The sequence below is a fragment of the Mchenga conophoros genome, linkage group LG11, assembly GCF_057382185.1.
Source record: "Mchenga conophoros isolate Kocher_MC1m ecotype Shallow Benthic linkage group LG11, M_conophoros_male_GT1.1, whole genome shotgun sequence".
NCBI classification, from domain to species: domain Eukaryota; kingdom Metazoa; phylum Chordata; class Actinopteri; order Cichliformes; family Cichlidae; genus Mchenga; species Mchenga conophoros.
The window spans coordinates 15,512,486-15,520,703 of NC_140536.1; positions in this window are offsets into that span (position 1 = coordinate 15,512,486).

Consider the following 8,218-nt stretch of genomic DNA (forward strand, 5'->3'; position numbering starts at 1 on the left):
GGGTAAAGGAAAAAAAAAAAAAGCCAGCGTCGGCCTGAAAGCTATGCAGTAGGAAAGGAGTCTCCATACAGTTTAATTACGCTCGTGCAAAAATACAAATTTGCCACACGGCCTCATACCCAAACTGATTACACACTGATTGCCCCCTTCCCTACAGCCCTGCCCCGCTGTGGTTAATAAGCTAGATCGGCCCCTGGGAATCTTCCACTTTAGAAATAATACTCAGATCTTGTGAAAATGCTCTCCTCTGTTCATGTTTATGGGTCACACCGTGAAACTTGATCATATCTTCTAATAATGGTAATTGTTCTGTTTAGATCACATATGAGTGGCTTTGACACTGCAGCTGACTGGGTGCAGCAGTAGTCAACCAGTAAATAGCTTCCCTGTAATTGTTTGATTACAGTATGCTGCCTGGGATACTGGATAATGTAATCATGCAGTCAGGGTTTTACATGTTCATTTCTTCTTTTTTTTTCTTTTCAGTCTTTACCCTTGAGTTTATGTCGAAACAGCTGTCTGCCATATAATACGGTACTCAATGACTTGTGTCAACAGGTTTACGAAAATAACAATGTTCTCATTGTTTAGATAGGCCGCCGTTCCAGACGGTCTGAATCTTGAGTTGTTGACGTTGCTGAATACTTTATGATATTAATTCCCTTCCACAAGGTTACTAAACGTGACCTAATAACAAGTGCCATTATTTTTGTAAATATATGTGACAAATTCTACCGTTAAACTTGATCCCACTATCCATGAACATTTTGCCAAGCACAATAAATCAGACCTCTAAATAATATAAATGGGAACAAGAATAATACATGAGAGATTCTGTTCAGCGTCACACATAAAGGGTGTAATCTAATTAGATGGTTGTTTAATTCAAGTATCTCTACTTGTCTACAGAGGAGGGATTTTAATCACACAGCAAGTCAGAAGGTCATTTCTGGGGCCTGGCTGCTTTTCAAAGCATCATAAAGATCTTCAAAGACATATGTGCAGTTCATGTTAAAGTCTAGAGTCAGGATAAGCCCTAAAATGCAACTGTCCACTGTGTTTTCGACATTTTATTTGAGAGATTGTTGAATTTCTACGGAGACCTTAAGCAGCTGTGGAGATTCTGCCAGTTCTTCAATTAATACTTAGAGGCCAAATGTTAGCAGTCTCAGGGGGATCAAAACTAAACAAACTCCAGGTTTCCATTTTCAAGCAACCTAAGAAAAGAGGATGTGAAAGTTTGAATCAAATATCTCCTTTCAGATGTCTCATCTGTTTACATTTTGCTTCCTTTCGCATCCCTTTGGGGAAGCTTGGAAATGGTAATAATGTCAGGACGTGCTGTGTCGTTAATGGCTCATGTGAGGAGAAGCTCGCCCCCAAATGTCCACATAAAACTAACACCACGTGGTGGGTATGTGTTGAAAGAGCTTAATCAATTGTGAAGCTGATATGTAGGTAAAATAAATGAGACTTCAAACAAAGTGAAGTAGTCCTCGAAGGGTAAAAACAAGGCACAAAGGGAGACGCACTTTGTGTGACACCCACAATGTTTCATCTGTGAAAAACGCCAGAGAGCCGTGGCCTGTTTAATGTAAACTCGTGGAGGGTAGATTTGTTTGGTGTCAGATCTAGAAAATAATTAGCTGATTCAGAGCAATGTGGTGTTCTTCAGAAACCTAACCCCAAGACCAGAATAGCATAAAATGTATAAACACTAGGCCACTGACTAGGAGTAAAGAATGGTGGAAAATGATGCAAGATGTGGTGAAGTTGCAGAGCCAGGTTTTTTCCTTATTAGTTAAAATTGATTGTTATTATTTTGTTTCTGTTTTTATGTGTATGTGTTTTTAATTCATATTTAATTTTAGAAAATAAATTATCCAATATACACTGAAAACATAAATGTGCTTTTAAATTGAAAAAATCGTGTTTTTAATGACATTGTATATCTACCTTTTATTTTTGACTTGTTAAAATTAAAACCATTCGTAAATATTCTTGTAGACAAGTCAAGCTATAGATATATCCATCTTTTTGTTGAGAAAATGTACTCATGCAATCTGTCTTCCTAACATGGCCCATTTTCAGGTTATGCAAATGTGCCCGACTGTAGGAACCTTTCCTCAGTGATAACAGAGGAATGACTGACTCAGCTTCAGTTAAAACCACAAGCATCAAAATGAGACTTGGATAACACGAGCTCCAGGTTTGCAGAAACATTTATTGTAATTTGCCAAAGTCTTTTTTTTTTTTTGAACACAGTACCGTCACAATCAGCAGTGAAATCAGTCCTCAGAAATCGCTGTACTAACCAAACATTATCTGTTGGTGATTATGTAGCACCACTGCTGAGGTAGTGTGATCCAATGCAGAAAAGTGGCCCCGAGGTACCCTCCCTTTTCTCAAGAACTAATGTTTACAATCATTTAGGGCGTCTGTGGAAGGCGTACAGGAGACACTGGCGTATGTTTGTCTCCGTTTTGAGGATTGTGGTTAAGCTGAAGCTCATCTGGCAACCTTATGGGCTGCTCATCCAAGCTAAAGCTGCTGTTCTTCCTTCTACTCCTGTGTCTTTCTATCTCACTTATTTTTTCTCACTTTTATTTCCTCTTCTTTCCTGTTTTATTCTTCTTCTTCTGACATTTTTTTTTACATTAGTTTATTTCTTAATCCAGCTTTCCCCCCCATGTTGAATAGTCTCAACATGTCTTTTCTGATTTTATGAAACCACTCATTGTATCAGCTGTCTCCAGTCATACATGTCATCTGCTGGTATGCGCTGATGGCTGAGTTTTAGTAGGTCTTTCATGTGTGTATCATGTGTAGCAATGGCTGGAATGGGATGTAGCTCAAGTAAATCAGTTTGTCATGTGAGCAAAATCTGCTGAGTGCATAGGTTCACGAGCAGGTTTTGTTTCTCATCTTCTGTCTTATCTCCCATGACAGTCTCAATTTATGCCAAATGGCTCCAGAGATCCACTTTTGCAATGTTTGTGTTAAAATAAAAAAAAATATTACCGATGCTGATAATTTAACAGCTTAAAACACATCGTGTCCTGTTTTCATTAAAGATCATCACATTACACAAGCCACATTAAGGTAATGCCACACTGACGTAACAAATTTAACTTTAGTGACGTAAATGTATGAATTGGCACCGATCACTTCCAGAAGAAATACACGAGTGGGGTGATATTAAGTAATTCCTTCCAAATTGAAAGATTTCCCAACTGAAAAAGGAGACACCAATCATGCAAAATGACTCTTTGCATCAGTGCACAGTGTGCAATATGCAGAAAATGCTGTAAGATAGTTATCTGAAGTGTCTACTGCAGAGAGCAGGGCTTCCTGAAAATATTTCCAATGAAGCCTGCTCCCTAAAAAATTACATGTGAAAACGTGTGTGAATTCATATACGTGAATGGAGGTTAACAAACATGAAACTGAAAAGAAACAAAAGCAGAAACACTAAAATGGTTTGCTGGGAAGTAAGAATGCATGAGAAGGCATATTCATCTGTTCATTGCTTCAAAGAACTGGGATTCAGACTAAACTCATAAAAATATGGTCTTTTCCCCCTCTAAGTTTGTAGTGTTTTTAAAAAGTCTTTCTCTTTGTTCAGAACTAAAGATTCTGGGCAAGGACTAACCAAAATTATATCTCTTCAAATACAACCCTAAAAAGACAAAAAAGTTTAACAAACTGCACATAGTCTTTAAGTTTCCGGAAAGGAGCTTTTCCTGACCTCTTTCATCAGTTGACTAAATATTTTTGATCTAACCTTGTAGATGTGTCAGTACAGATGTTGAAAAATAATGCCCTATTTCTTAGTTATTTGGTTTAAGGTCAATTCAAACATGTTCAAGTCATGTATTTATATAATGTAGAAATTACTTCTCATGTTGAAGGAGAGGAGAGTGAGCTTGAGGCTTTAGCGCTGGATAAACGTTTGGTTTTCCCAGCTGCCTCCACCTGTGTCTGTATTATGAAGGGCAGAAATACTGTACAGCACTTCAGAGTGTGCCAATTAACAGCCCCAGCAGCGGCCGCCACGCAGGAGGGCCCCTCATAAAGACTCACCCTATGGTGTAAACCCTGCCACTTCCAAGTGCTTTATCCGGGGCCGAGCCCATGCACACAGCTGTTAAACTGGCAGGTTTTTAAGTAGCCCCAGCAACGCCGACAGGCCCAGGAGTTCATAAAGATTTTCTCAGCAAGTGCTTTCACAAGGAAAGTGAGAAAGATGAGATGAGAAAGACAGGAAGAGAGGAATTCTGAGCAAGCTAGCTGGTCAATCAAGTGCCAGACGTTGCTTAAAGACAAGAGAGTCACAACACTATCATGCCTCCATCTGTCTCTTTGTGGCTCTACCTATCTATCTCGCCTATTGTTCTTGACTGCACTCTTTCCCCCTTTTCTGTGTATAAAAAAAACAGTGATCGCAGTAACGGGTTAGCCAACACCAGGCAGGAGGAGGCCTGCTGAGGACTTGGAAGTCAGGGTAATTCCATTCATCCAAACCACTGCCACTCCAGCCCCCTACATAGCAACTGCTGGTATTTGAACAGCTTTGATTCATATTTTAGAGACTTAGTGCATCAGATATCTATATATATACATGCATACATATATGTGTGTGTATATATATATATATATATATATATATATATATATATATATACATATATATATGTATATATATATATATATACATGTGTGTATTACTTTTAGTTAAAAAGAGAAGAACATACACCATTTTCCTGCTTAGGTGCCCAACAAGCCATGCTGCAAATTGTTGGGATGCAAAAACATGCAACTGTGCAGGTAATTAACATGTGTAAAATCGACAACTTTATGCCAGCTAGCTAATGTATACTAGATAAACTGTGAAGTGCTGCTATTTTAGTGAATACACTGTATCCAAAAGCTGTACTGTTTACTGATTTATTTCTTGTGCTTGGGGCTGTGAGCCATGCAAACTGTCTGCGAGTGCCACACTTTTGTGCTTTCCAGTTCAATTCTACCTCCACCTGCTTCAGCTGCTGATCTAACAATAGGCAGACATAAACAGGTCATAATGAAATAAAAACACTGAGTTAGGTGTCTAGCCATATTTGCCAGTATGTCCAGTTCATAATGTTAAAAACAATATTTAATCAATAAATGTTGATTAAATATGTATTGCTCTCTATCTTGAATCAAGGCAAAGTTTTAACTCTACTTTTACCAACAAACAAGAAAAAAAATTGGTCTAATTGGTGGCCAAACATCTAGCTTGTGATCTGAATCCTTAAATGTTGGCGTCATCACACTGAACATGAGGGTTGCTTTTGTGCCTACTTTCAGGTTGAGGGATGGGCTTTGCCTGTTTTTTTTTTTTTGCTCTTTTTTGGTCAATGAACACCTGTTCAGAGCATCATAGTTCTTGGAGTCCATGGTTAGAGTGCTAGAAGGTACGGGTGATCGTGGCTCAAGAGTTGGGAGTTTGCCTTGTAATCAGAAGTTTGCAAGTTCGAGCCCCGGCTTGGACAGTCTCGGTCGTTGTGTCCTTGGGCAAGATAATTCACCCGTTGCCTACTGGTGGTGGTCAGAGCGCCAGTGTCCGGCAGCCTCGCCTCTGTCAGTGCGCCCCAGGGTGGCTGTGGCTACAATGTAGCTTGCCATCACCAGTGTGTGAATGGGTGGATGACTGGATGTGTAAAGCGCTTTGGGGTCCTTAGGGACTAGTAAAAGCACTATACAAATACAGGCCATTTACCAAGATGGATTCTTTTTTGCTCCACTTGAGGTCTACAAAGTTTATCTGAGCACAGACAGTGAAATTAGAAGGGCTCTCACTGGGATGAGCAGCCTGCTGCTCACAGCATAGGAATCAGACTGTTCTATTAGTGGACTTCTATGCTAATGACAGTTTGTCCATAGTGATGTCCATGCTTGACATAAGGGTGTCTGCAAAAACCATTGGAACCAGGACACCTTAGCCAATAGAATGATAATTAATTTTGTGGTCTTGTCATTAGATCTGCAACTTTATGACTTGGACACTTGTGAATTCATCCATCAACCGATCACCACTGAGTGGTGAGTTTGATAAATGCATAGCTGGAGCATACTTTGAGCCTTTGGCAGAAGATTTGGACCTCGTGATTTTGAGCTACAACCGCTGCGACAAGTGGCAACATTTGGAGGCAGATTGAGAACAGTTAGACATATTAGCCATGTTCCACTCCACCTTATTAAGGTAGTTGTTGGGAGGTATGACCTTATGGGTTCATCACTGGGTTCAGAAGGACTGCAGGTAAAGAGAACTGTCAACCTGGAGTAGGGGCCAAATAGAGCTTGGTTGTCTTGTGGGATTTTCACTGTCAAGAATAGTGAGTGGGGTGGGCACGGGAGTTTGCCTAACCAGTTGATGCAAGTTTTGACGACTTTTAAAATTCTGACCACATCACCAGGAGTGTCACGTGTGGGTGGTACAAAAATATGTTTTATCATGACCATCATTATCATTCAGTCCCTGTACAGCAATTCATTAGTTTTCATCACCAATATAAGTTAGGCTTGTTCCTGGTGTGCCTTGGACCCAGTACTTCCCTTTGGTATGATTCTTTTTATAACTCAAGGACAGAATTTATAGGTGCAGCCAAAGGGTGGACAGTGGTGAGTTTGATGACATTAGGATCACATGTTTCATTTATCCAGATGATAAAGTGTAGAAGTTGGTTTATCAAGCAATGAATTCCACCTGACACTGGGATAGTTTTCAGCTGTATGACTGGCCTGTCAATTCGCACCTTCAAAGGCATGGTTCTCTTCCAATAATAATAGTGTATTGCCAGCTCTCAGGCTGGGGTGCATTGCTGCTTCTAGTAGAGGAGTTTCAGTACCTTTAAGTTTTGTTGATGAGTGGGGGTAGAATGGATCGGCAGACTTAAACCCAGATTGACTGCATGCTGAGTGCTGTTTTGATTGTGGAGAGATGCAGATCTCAAGCTAATGGTGTGATATGCATCTGTACTGTGTTCATAACTAAATGGATGCATACAAGTGTGTAGTTGCTGCACAAAGTCCAAAGCGATTGTTCCTGTGAACTAAAGCAGAGACAAAGCAGTTAAAACTGAGCTGACCACATGCTAGACAGTATTGGCTGCAGATGTGCCCAGACAGATCACAAAGAAAACGTGATGGCATTTCCTCAAGATGTGCATGTGTATTTTTAAACTTTGATGTGAACATGATTTGCCATGAAAAAACGCTTTGTTCTTGTGGTTCGCATGGTCTCAATAACAGGGCTCATACATATTGTATGCCTATCCAGAACTTTTTTTGTTTGTGTGTGTGTGTGTGTGTGTGTGTGTGTGTGTGTGTGTGTGTGTGTGTGTGTGTGTGTGTGTGTGTGTGTGTGTGTGTGTGTGTGTGTGTATCCCAGTGATGGTGTAGGTTGATCTCAGGACATTTAGTATTCTACTCAACATAAGTTTTCTGGTAAAGATCAGTTGGACGCATAATTGAATATCTGAATGAGAGAAGGAATAGCATGCACAACAATTTGGTGGTCGAGACAGTTGGTATCATAGATATAACAAGATTATGGGATATTCTTCCTTTATGAATACATGCGCAAACTTGTTTAAAATTAATTATAGGGTGTCACACAGAAGCAGCATTTTTAAAATTGTTCATAAGGGTTTCTAGTTATTTTCCAACCAACATTGTTTTGTACTTCATCGTCTATGTTGACTTGGCCACACTTTTCCTCAAAAGCTTGCCTGTGTAGAGAGAAAGTCTTTAAAGTGCCAGTTAAAAATTATATAAATTCATATAGATTAACAAATACACGCATGCAATTTTTTATTATTTCTTTTTTTTTTTTACATTTGTTCATGATACTGCCTATAATACATGTCTCATATTCATATAATATTTTAAGCTCTGCATAAAAAAATCAGCAACTGGTTGATTTCGAGTCATTTTTCATTTCAAGTCATTTTTTATAGCTTGCATGACAAACACTTTGATCTAACACTCTTCTGTTACTATGCGGCATAGCTAGCTTCTGTTAGCACTCCGTGACATGTTACACTGACTACCATGCAGAGGAACAGTATGCATGAAGAAAGAGCCCCCAGTTCAAGCAGAGGGGAAAAGTATCACTGCAAGATAGTCTGGCTTTTGACCGGCCTGCCCTGTTTAGTTCAGGTTTTCATTTGTGTGA